The sequence below is a fragment of the Camellia sinensis genome, chromosome 11 (genome assembly GCF_055761805.1).
Source record: "Camellia sinensis isolate YWXY chromosome 11, ASM5576180v1, whole genome shotgun sequence".
Taxonomy (NCBI): Eukaryota; Viridiplantae; Streptophyta; class Magnoliopsida; order Ericales; family Theaceae; genus Camellia; species Camellia sinensis.
The window spans coordinates 22,961,423-22,972,500 of record NC_138971.1 but is presented as its reverse complement, the minus strand read 5'-3'; the positions used below and the strand labels follow the sequence as shown (position 1 = coordinate 22,972,500).

Below are 11,078 nucleotides of genomic sequence, written 5' to 3'. Positions count from 1 at the left end.
ATTGTCGTTTAGTCACTGAAGCTTCGAAATTTTTTTAGAGGAAAAATAATTAATATTGGCGCCTTTCGTTCTCTTTTGTCTCACACACCAACATCAACATATAGAGCAGTTCATACCAAACCCGTCACTCGCCACCGCCGATCATCACCATCGCAGGCCACCGACGCTTGCCACCACGACCACTGCAAATCGACCCCACCACTGATTACAGGTATGTGTCTGTCGTCTCTCTCCCTCTCTGTCGATCTGGGTCTGTCTGGTTGTATCTCTGTTTCTCGATGTCTCTCTCATTCCCTTCTCTCACGATGCAAGTAGGGTTTTCACATGTTTTTTTTTTCTTTCATTTTCCATTTATTTCGTAAACAATTTTTTAGGGCTTTTTCTGATTTCGTGAATGGGTTTGGTTGAAATTTCAGATTGTGGATTTGGATTCTCGATTTTGGATTGTTGAACTACATCACCAAATGTGCCTCTGTTTCTCAAGTTTGTAGCTTTCTAAAAGGTGTCAATTCTCTCTACAATTTTTCTACTGCATTTCCTCTAGATTTAGAGATGAAAGTACAACAATGACATGTAGTTCCAACATTTATACATTTAGATGTAGGCAGATAGACAGACCCAACATAAATGAACAAAAAGTACACACACACACACACACACACACACACACACACATTTTCGAGAAGCCAGGTCCTAAAGTCTATATGTCCTTGCTACTGCATTTTAAGGTAAAGGGAGGAAGGCTAGGGCATCCATTTCGTAGGTTCTTTGACACGCCGCTTGTCTCTTATTCGTGCTGCTCTTTACATGACCTGTTCTAGCTCTATGTTTGGTCTCATTCAGTTTCCTGCTCTTGAAGGTAACAACTACATGCTTGCGGTCTTATTACAGAAAGAAAGGATGCTTAACACTATACTTGGTTTTTTCTTCAAGCGGTTCCAAAATACCTTGAAAGAAGATCTACTCCCAACACCACACACATAGAGCAACGGGTATATGAACTGAATAGTTCCAAATCAAGAACAAAGAAACCAAATTTCATAACACTTTTCTATGATCAATATACAAAAATATTACTCCAAAAAAAAAAAAAAAAAAAACAGAAGGATTATAACCAAATCTCAAACTGAGGTAGGAGGAGGATCAAATATATAAATGAGATTACTTTAAAAAAAAATTACTTAAAGCTTGAGGGACAAGTCAAGCTTTTGTATCTCATCTTGATTAGTCTTCAAGTGACCACCAACACCACCACCTGCCCACCAATAACTGCCACCGATCACCTCGTCAGCTGGGGAACCAGTCATCATCCTTACTGTGCCAAATCTCCCGATCCCATCTCAGGATGACGGTTCGGTTGCTGCATTTGCTTGATAATTATCTACTACTAGCTTTCCTATAGTCGGCTGTTGGTCAATAGGAAGCCTTAACCATCCATTTTGTCCATACATACCCCTAAACCCGGAAGAACTTGGTATGTAAGAAGGTTTATGGATCATTGAATGAACCTGAATTCCAAGAGGGCCTCCATGGAGAGGAAGACTAGCCATGCTAGGATAGCGGTGCAAGTAGGAGTGCCCTCGAGGTGACCCTATTTTAAGCCCTCTTTTATGCACATTGTATCTTTTAATGCTTCATTTCTGAACTCTTCAATCCTATGTATTACATAATTTCTAAATTCATTTTTTAGTAATTTGGGGATTTTTTATTTATTTATTTAGATTTTGAGGCTGTCTTATATTGCTCGACAGTTTGGGCATCTAACATATCTCTATCTCTATTCTTGCCCTTGGTTAATACTGTAACATGTTATTCTGGGAAGACATTTACATGAAAATGAAGCAGAGAAAATGTAAAAATTGAAGAATTCATAGACACGGGTAGTAATCAAAGATTGTTCCTAAGTCATCAACCTTGAAAAATATGATCATGCAATTTTAACCTTTAGCCGTAGGGGACTCCATTTGTGCATCTTGTTCAATGCCTCCCCAAACAAGCTATTAATCTCAGAACAGTGAGACAATATGTCACTGGAGTGGCTAAAACCATATACAAATTTATTTTTATATATTAAAAAATAAGAACAAAATAAAAACAAGTAGGAGTTTAATACTATTATATATGTCATCATGAATAGCCACTCAACATTTGTCTCCATTAACCCCATGAAAGAAGACCAATGAATTTAAAAGCTATGGGCAAATCATGTACTAAATTAACCCCATGAAAGAAGAAATGATTTTAAAAAGTGATTATAAGACTCTAATATGTATAAAGTCGTCATTGAAAGAATGGTTACAATTTTTGTCAAGCTTTTTGTGTCCAAGTTCAACGAAATCCAAGGTCAAAGCAAATATAATGCATAAGTTTTATTGCATACAAATAAATTTCAAAAAATAAAGAACTACCTTCGATGACCGCAACGGAAAAACATATACATTATGAACACATACCCCATGACGGCCTGCTGATGACCAATCAACAAACACACTACGAAAAACTTGAGGTTTACACTGTCGTTGCTTTCTATCGTTGAAAATAATTTCTTTAAAAGTCAGATAATAATTTCACAAAATTTTAACATCCTTTTAATAATAATGCCTTTTAATTGCTGAAGGTAGATATGAGCTTTCCTTTGTCTACTGATTTTATTTATCAAATTAGATCGGAATATTCCGATGATATTTTATGTTTATTGTCACAGGCATGACCGAACAGCATGTTTGTTGCATTCTGCATTCACTGAAATAGCCAAACAGAGACTCAGACAAAGGGTATGGCTCTAAATCTACTATCTCATACACTTATTTGGGGCATTAATGTTCTGTAAATAGGTTGATCCATAACGTTACTGTACTGTTGTGTGTACACAAATTGTGAATGGAAACCATATTTTTAGACCTTGGAGCATCACCATTATTGTGTTAGTCCATAACAACATCCAATCAATATGTAATGATAAACAAACAAATTCCAGTGAACTTATCAGAAACTAAGGACAAATATGTACAAATTTATTTTAATCTAGATAAAAAACAAATCATCAAAGAAGTTATATACAGGGTGTAGATTCTGCCAAGATGGGATGGGAAACTAGAATGGTAGCTATAAATTCGGAAGAAAACTAAGATATCCTTGCCTTTGACTATGGACAACATCAGGTTCTATTTTAGTGTGACCTTCTTAAGGTTTTGTTTCAAAACAAGATGGAACCCTTTACATACATCATGCCTATAAGCTCTGAGATAGAGAAAAATAAGAGAGAATGAGAAAACACTTGATAATTAGGAAATATTTATAGGAGAGGTAAGAAGGTGTGAAGGTATTGACTAGTGACAATATCCCTGTGAGCAAAACCTGAAGCTGCTAGAGCCGGCTTCTCTACAAAAATCAAAATTGAACTTAAGTAAATCTGAGAAGTCGAAGATAAACTGCTGAAGAGATGACACTACAACAATGGCGACAAGTGAGTCTGAATTTGAACTGGCATTGTGAACAGTCATCATTAGGTTGAACTTACCTCTTGGACAGACTTCATTTTTCTTTTGAGCAAGAAGATATAAGAACAAGAATCACCCCATCTCCAAATTCCTGCACTAAACCAGATTGCTATTCTGATTTCCTTTCAACCACCTCCACAACAGAAATTTTTATTCATGCCCAACCCTTGATATTCATCTTATACCACCAATAAGTCATTGCCTTAATATTAATTGCATTGTTTACCAAGACATCACTTTCACAGGCACTGTAATAACTTCTTTGGCTTTAAAAGAAGTGACAGCTGGCCATGTCAACCCCCACAACCTTTCGCAAAATCACATGAGCTTCCCATGGAAAGATGTCAATCCAATTTGTGGAGATAAGTTGGTTACAAGTAGCTGAGAATCCTCACCAAAAAGTGAAACTTCCGTTAAAGCTTCCATGGATTTGAAATTGCTACTACTCCACCTGCCAACTAACTTTCAAATTGCTAGCAATTTCTGCACATATTTCTAACCCTAAGGCATCATGAACTCATTTCTATGCCTGTAGAGCCATTTGGAAAAACTAGCGTTATTGACACAAGTCAGTCATCAAATGCTCCAGACCACTTCTCTCCATTTAAAAATTCAACAATGCAAATTGATTTATAGACATCTTAGCTACACAGAAAGGTGGTTGCCAAGAATGGTGAGAAGGAGATTATTGTAAAGTTAGGCAAACATAAGGAAAATCAATAGTTCAGGTTTCTATACAAATCATTTTTTTTAAGATTAGACAGCATTGCAAGTTCTAGCATCATTTTGGTTTGGACAAAACCAACTCCAGCTGGAGCAAAAAAGAGAATATTCAAATGTTCTCAAGTTATTTTTAGTGATTATTGCCAATACGTTCTGAGGGACACAATGATACAAATCAACTCTATAGTGAAAATAAAATAAAAGGGTAACATAACAATAAGGACTACTCAAAATGAACTACTATGCTCATAATTCATCAATTTTCGGTGTCATTAGAAAAAAGTCAAGTATATACAAATCACCACCAAAGCAAAAAACTTGTGTGCTCAAGGTGCACATTCACATTTGAGACAACTTGAAAGGAAAAGCACAATTCTCTTGTTTGCTGAATTATGGGCACTAGGAAAGTGGGAAGAATGGTAGTCCTCATGGCCTCACCTCATTGCAAATGAAGCATGCAGAACTTGAGACCTTTTGATAATGAAAGCGTGTATAGGATTATAGGAGAGATAGGGAGATACAATTATGAAGTGCCAGCCCCAAAAGCCTTTTGTCTATACTCCGTATAAAATAAGAAAGCATCCTGACAGTGTAAATTTGAGCAGTAATTTACCAATTCAAGGTAACCTATAATGCCATTTCTTAATGATGAGAAGACTAGTGGTAGTATTTACAAAGTGTAATAATATATGATTTCCTTGAAGCTTTACATCTATTTTGGTTTGGAATTATTATGTTGCATTTTTTGAATTCTTATTGAATGGAATATTCATATATGTGGCATATGATAAATATAAAAAACTATATATTTTGTGTGTCCCCCATAGATGGTACAAGATGTATGACTGAACAAAGCCATGATTAACGAGCAATTTATTATTGAGTAGACATTGTTGTGCCATTATTGCAGCAGTTACACTACTAATGTATGCGATGTTTATTACTCATGTGCGTTTGTTACGTAATGTAGGTATAATGGTTCCTAGAATCAAGACGGGGCGATGGAAGAGAGCAACAAGTGGCAACGTACTATCAACCTCTGAAGCATGTGGATAGGAGATTGGCACCCCGATGACATTCTCTGATGAGACGCAACCACCAGATGATACACAAACAGTGGTGGAGGAGACGCAGCCAGGTGGAGTGGGTAAGAGCATACTATTTCGTTTTTTTTTGGGGGGGAGTGCATAAGTCATCAAGTAAGGCAATGAAAACCCCATAAAGACAAATAAAAACAGAGGAAAAAAAAACTAAACATTACTTTACACATAACAAGGACACTTACACAACAAATAAAATATTAGGTACACAACCTTCAAATCAGCTACAATAGTAGCAACAACGAATTTACCAAGACTTTATGCATAATTTAGCAAGACTTTATCCAAGTTGTAGCATAATTTACCAAGAATTTTATGCAGCCAAACAGTAGCTGGCAGCAACAGTAGGCAGCAAAAAAAGTAACAGGACCAGGAAGCAGCACTTTTTTTTTGTAGTCCATTAGCAATGTTTGTAATTTTGACTACCTTCCCCTTTTGTACCAGGGCAAACGAGGTCAACTCGTGTTCGAGGACCTACATTAGGCAAAGGTGTGCAGAAAAAAATTGCTAGGAAAAAATGAGAGAAATTACACGTCTATGTCAATCGGGTGTTGAACACAATCACAGGAGGGAATGCCACCCCAGTGACGAATGAGCTGGGCCTTCAAATTAGACAGTTGTGCCCTCTTCAGAGCGTGAAGTCATGGAGAAAACTTGATCAAAGTACCAAAGATACAGTCGTCCAAGCGGTGCTAGTATGAGATTCATCTTGCCATAATGTCTTTGTTAGGTAATTTGTAATTTGTTAAATTAATTGTTGTACTAATTCTCTTACTATGTTTGTAGGACAAGTTTGTTATCGGCGATGATTTTGATAATGATGAACAAGCTCAACAGATCCTCGATAGGAAGGCATATTTGCTATACAAGGATTGGAGGTACAATCTAAAGCAAGAGTTCCTCGAACTTGAGGAAAAGGGGGTTGATGACCCCTATAGTGATCCGCCTAGTGGAGTGAGCATGGAGGACTGGAAACATCTGATTGATGTTGCTTGGAAAGACGAATCTCACTTGGTAACAAATTAATTAGAAAATCCATTATTGAAATTAATTTATGTGTTAATATGTAAAACTTCTTCACTAAAACTTATAGATGTCGGTTTATATATATATATTTTTTCTATTATTGTAGAAACGCTCTAAGGCTGGTAAAGCAAATAGGGGTATGCTCCCCTATAATCATACAAGTGGATTGCGATCATTTCCTATAGCAATGCCGCTTATGGTGAGAAGTTAATTTAGTAATGTAATTATTTGGATTGATTCTTCTTGATTTTGAATATTACCATGTACTAATTCGTCAATGGAATTTTTCCAAACGTAACAGGCAAATGAGGATGGAGATATAGATTTTCCCGAATTTAATAAGAAAGCACACAAGTCCAAGAAGACGGGAGATTGGATTGACCCCAAATGTAGTGAGCTACATATGAGTATTGAATGTTGAAACCAAGTGTGTTGCATATCAATTAATAAAGTTGTTTTAAATTCCTTCTCCCATCTTGACTTTATTGTTTTTTTGCCATGACAGGATGATATGGTGAATCTACAAGTGGTAGCCACCGATGCGGGGTTGCCATTGACCCACAAAGAACTATCAAGGCAAGTGCTCGGGGAAAAAAAAACTACTTGCGTGGATGTGGGATAGGCCCACAACTCTCTTCCACAGCTTCTAGTGCGGCACAAGCACGTGATAAACATATGGAGTCAATGAGAGCGGAATTGGAGGTTCTTTGTGAGTAGCGTCAAAGTGATCACGAGGAGTTGTTGAAGGAGAAAGAGGAGCGCCAAAGAGATCACGATGAGCTATTGAAGGAGAAAGAGGAGTGCCAACGAGATCAGGAGGAGCTATTGAAGGAGAAAGAGGAGCACCAAAGAGATCGGGAGAAAATTATGAGGGAAAGAGAGCAGCTGATCAAACAAGTCGATGAAGAAAAAAAAGCACAGAAGGCACAACAAGTACAACTCAATCATCTGAACGACGTGGTGTCACGGCTCACAACCCTCTTGCAGGGTTCAGATGGTCATCCTACTATTCGGTAAACAGAATTTTCTTAACAAGCTACTACAACTTCTACAAAAAATATGAATCATAATGACATAGAATTGTTTTCAAAAGTTGGTATGCAAATTTTTTTTTTGTGATGTGCTTCGAATAGTTTTTGAGGCATAATGTGAGTAGACATTGCAGTAGCCGACCTGGTGTTTTGATACATTACCCAACGGACCATAATCTGATTTCCATAAGGTAACCACATGATTTCAATGAAATATTAAGTTCCCCAAAATTAGGTACGATGAACCTATGAATATGAGGCCAGTTACTATATTAGCAATGATATCCAATTGAATGTCATTTCAGATTGAAGACTAATTGAATAAACCAAGTGAAATTGAAATGAATTTTGATTTAGTACAATATAAGTAGTACAACTGGACTGGTCTAAAGTGCATGCAAGCCATTATTGGTTCATAGTGATGAGTTTGAGAGAAGAGTTGTGAAGATAGAATGGAAATTGAGAGCACTGTAAGGTACAAAAAGGAATTGGTGAAAAGGATGGTAATATGTGAAATAAATTAATGAAAGCCTCATTGTGCATTAGGAGTTCTAATTATTTTAATCATGAAATTATTTGAGTTGTAATCAACATAATTCCGGGTCTATTTCCCCGTATTGACCATATTCAATACGTTGGACAATTATGAGCTTCATTATTGTCATATTGGAAAAATAAATTAGTTCAGTTAATATCCTATGTTAGTTGTCGTCTGTGAAAAATGCCATAAATTTAGCCGGAAAAAGGCCTTTGAGGGCCGAAAATTGAAAGCAGCCCCGGAACCACTGCGGGGATGGCACAGGGTAGCTTCCTCATGTCAAATAAGACCTGTGGAGACAGACGGGACGTAATTAGCACATGTACGTTGGGAGTTGGCGTTAAAAACGCCATGAACTTAGCCAAAAAAAGGCCTTCGAGGGCCGAAAATTGAGAGCAGCCACCGAACCACTACATTGATGGCACGGGTAGCTTCCTCATGTCAAATAGGACCTATGCAGACAGATGGGACATAAGTAGCACGTGTACGTTGGGAGTTGACGTGAAAAACGCCATAAACTTAGCCGAAAAAAGGCATTCGAGGGTGGAAAATTGAAAGCAGCCCCCGAACCACTGTATTAATGGCACATGTAGCTTCCTCATGTCAAATAGGACCTATGGGAATAGACGGGACGTAAGTAGCACGTGTACGTTGGGAGTTGGCGTGGAAAACGCCATAAACTTAGCCAAAAAAAGGCAATCGAGGGTTGAAAATGGAAAGCAGCCCCCGAACCACTATATTGATGGCATGGATAGATTCCTCGTGTCAAATAGAACCTGTGCGGACAGACGGGACGTAATTAGCACGTGTACGTTGGGAGTTGGCTTGAAAAACGCCATGAACTTAGCCAAAAAAAGGCCTTCGAGGGCTGAAAATTGAAGGCAGCCCCCGAACCACTGTAGGGATGGCACGGGTAGCTTCATCATGTCAAATAGGACCTGTGAGGACAGACAGGACATAATTAGCACGTGTACATTGGGAGTTGGCGTGAAAAACGGCATAAACTTAGCCAAAAAAAGACCTTCGAGGGCCGAAAATTGAAAGCAGCGCCCGAACCACTGCAAGGATGGCACGAGTAGTTTCTTCGTGTCAAATAGGACTTGTGGGGATAGACGGGACATAATTAGCACGTGTACGTTGGGGTTGGCATGAAAAACGCCAAAAACGTAGCCCGAAAAGGCCTTTCGGGGGTCAAAAATTGAGAGAAGCCCCCAAACTACTGTATTGATGGCACGGGTAGCTTCCTTGTGTCAAATAGGACCTGTGGGGACAGACGGGACGTAATTAGCACGTGTACGTTGGGAGTTGGCGTGAAAAACGCCATAAACTTAGCCGAAAAAAGGCATTCGAGGGTTGAAAATTGAAAGTAGCCCCCGAACCACTATATTGATGGCACGGGTAGCTTCCTCATGTCAAATAGGACCTGTGGGGACAGACAGGACATAATTAGCACATGTACGTTGGTGTAGACGTCCCCGAACGCCCCAGGAGGATAAGTCCCGTTCTGTTCATATTGGGCTCACTACTGTTCGGACTCTCGAATTGTCACGGTTCTTAATCTGAACCAAAGAGTCCAAATCTGGCAAATCGTTTTGAGAAAAATAGATTTTTAGAAAAGAAGTGCCAAACATGGACTGCTTTGCCAGATTTGGACTCTTTGGTTCAGATTAAGAACCGTGACAATTCGAGAGTCTGAACTGTAGTGAGCCCAATATGAACAGAACGGGACTCATCCTTCTGGGGCGTTCGAGGACGTCTACAGTTTCTGGCGACTCTGTTGGGGATTTAGAGAACTTGACTCGAACTTATGATATCTTGTTTTGACTACACTTATGTGTTTCTTTGCATTGCATCTGCATTGGTGCGCCTAGGACACCATGTTTGCCATTTGCTATTCCTGAGCGGTTTGCTAGAGGCTTGCCTTGTCAAGGCATGGCCATAAGACTGACCGGTTACGAGCTCTGCCAGTATGGGAACACAAACCCCAGTTTTACCGGGGCACCCTTTTTAACCATTCGACCTAGTGCATATCGAAATCCGTAGTGACCATTCCAATCTAGGACAGGTTGCATACCCGATTATAGGTTGTGTGAAACCGCTGCGTGCGTAGTGAAACCCTAGCTCCTGACAAAATAGGACAGGGAAACCCTACCCTAACATAGGGGTGTTTTGGTTCTCATTTACTTGCTTTGTGCTTTTAGAGTGTATCTCTACAGGGAATGCATGTATCAGTTTACAAGTTTGGGTATCAGGCCCACGGGCACCAGCATCAGTATTTTGGGACAATCAGTTCTACCTGAGGGTATCAGTTTACAGGCAGAATTTGGGGCAGAGTTCAGTAAAGAGCACAGTCATTCAGCTTTGCTCAAATCTGTTCTGGTAAATCGGGCTGAGATGCTGCATGTTTTCTCTTTTGGTAGGTAGTCCTGGAACTATAGCTTCAGAAGGCTTCGATATCCCCCGAGTACATTGGACTAGTGCTGATAAACTTTGTTAGGTCAGAAATTCAATGCAAGGGCAACCAGTGTTCTTTCGCTGAGGCAAGGCAAAGAAAGGCCAGTCAGGGCTCACCGGTTCATCTGATCCATCAGTCGCCAGTCACATCACCTTTGTTCAGACTCAGCAGACCGTGATGGCACAGAGTTCAGAAGAATTTGTGGCCGTGATAGCAGCGTTAAGTCAAGGAACTGTCATGCAGGCTGAGACCGGTATTGAAACGTAGTGCCCATCTCGAGCATCTGCCTCAGATCCAGCTTTGGGACCCCAGCCGAACTTTGATCCACTTCTGCCAGTAGAAGATTTGCAAGGTCCAGATCCTCGAAAAGGGTTGGCTCAAGCCCGAGTTTTCAGACCCCTGGTGCAGCCTAATGAGAGGCTTTATCCCCTTGATGCTAATGACCTCGATCCGACCACGGTGAAAATTGCGAACCTTGAGAAGCAATTCAAGAAGGCACAGGGCCTTAACTCCATTCCTGACATTGAGGATGGGCACACCGAGGCTGCCGTACAACTCCCAGACAGATTCAAAATGCCATATATTGACCGTTTCGACGGGTCTGGAGATCTAATGGTACATATTCGACTTTTCTTGGATGTCCTGAAGTCGATGGGTCTGACTAAGCCACAGAAACTCTCTCTGTATGGAAGAACCCTGTCGGGT

General features: G+C 39.6%; 1 pseudogene; it reads left to right on the top strand.

Moving 5' to 3' along the window:
• LOC145802197 (secreted RxLR effector protein 161 pseudogene) overlaps nucleotides 1-5,279 on the top strand; it is a 7,894-nt pseudogene extending 2,615 nt beyond the window's left edge.
• Nucleotides 5,280-11,078: the final 5,799 nt, after the last annotated feature.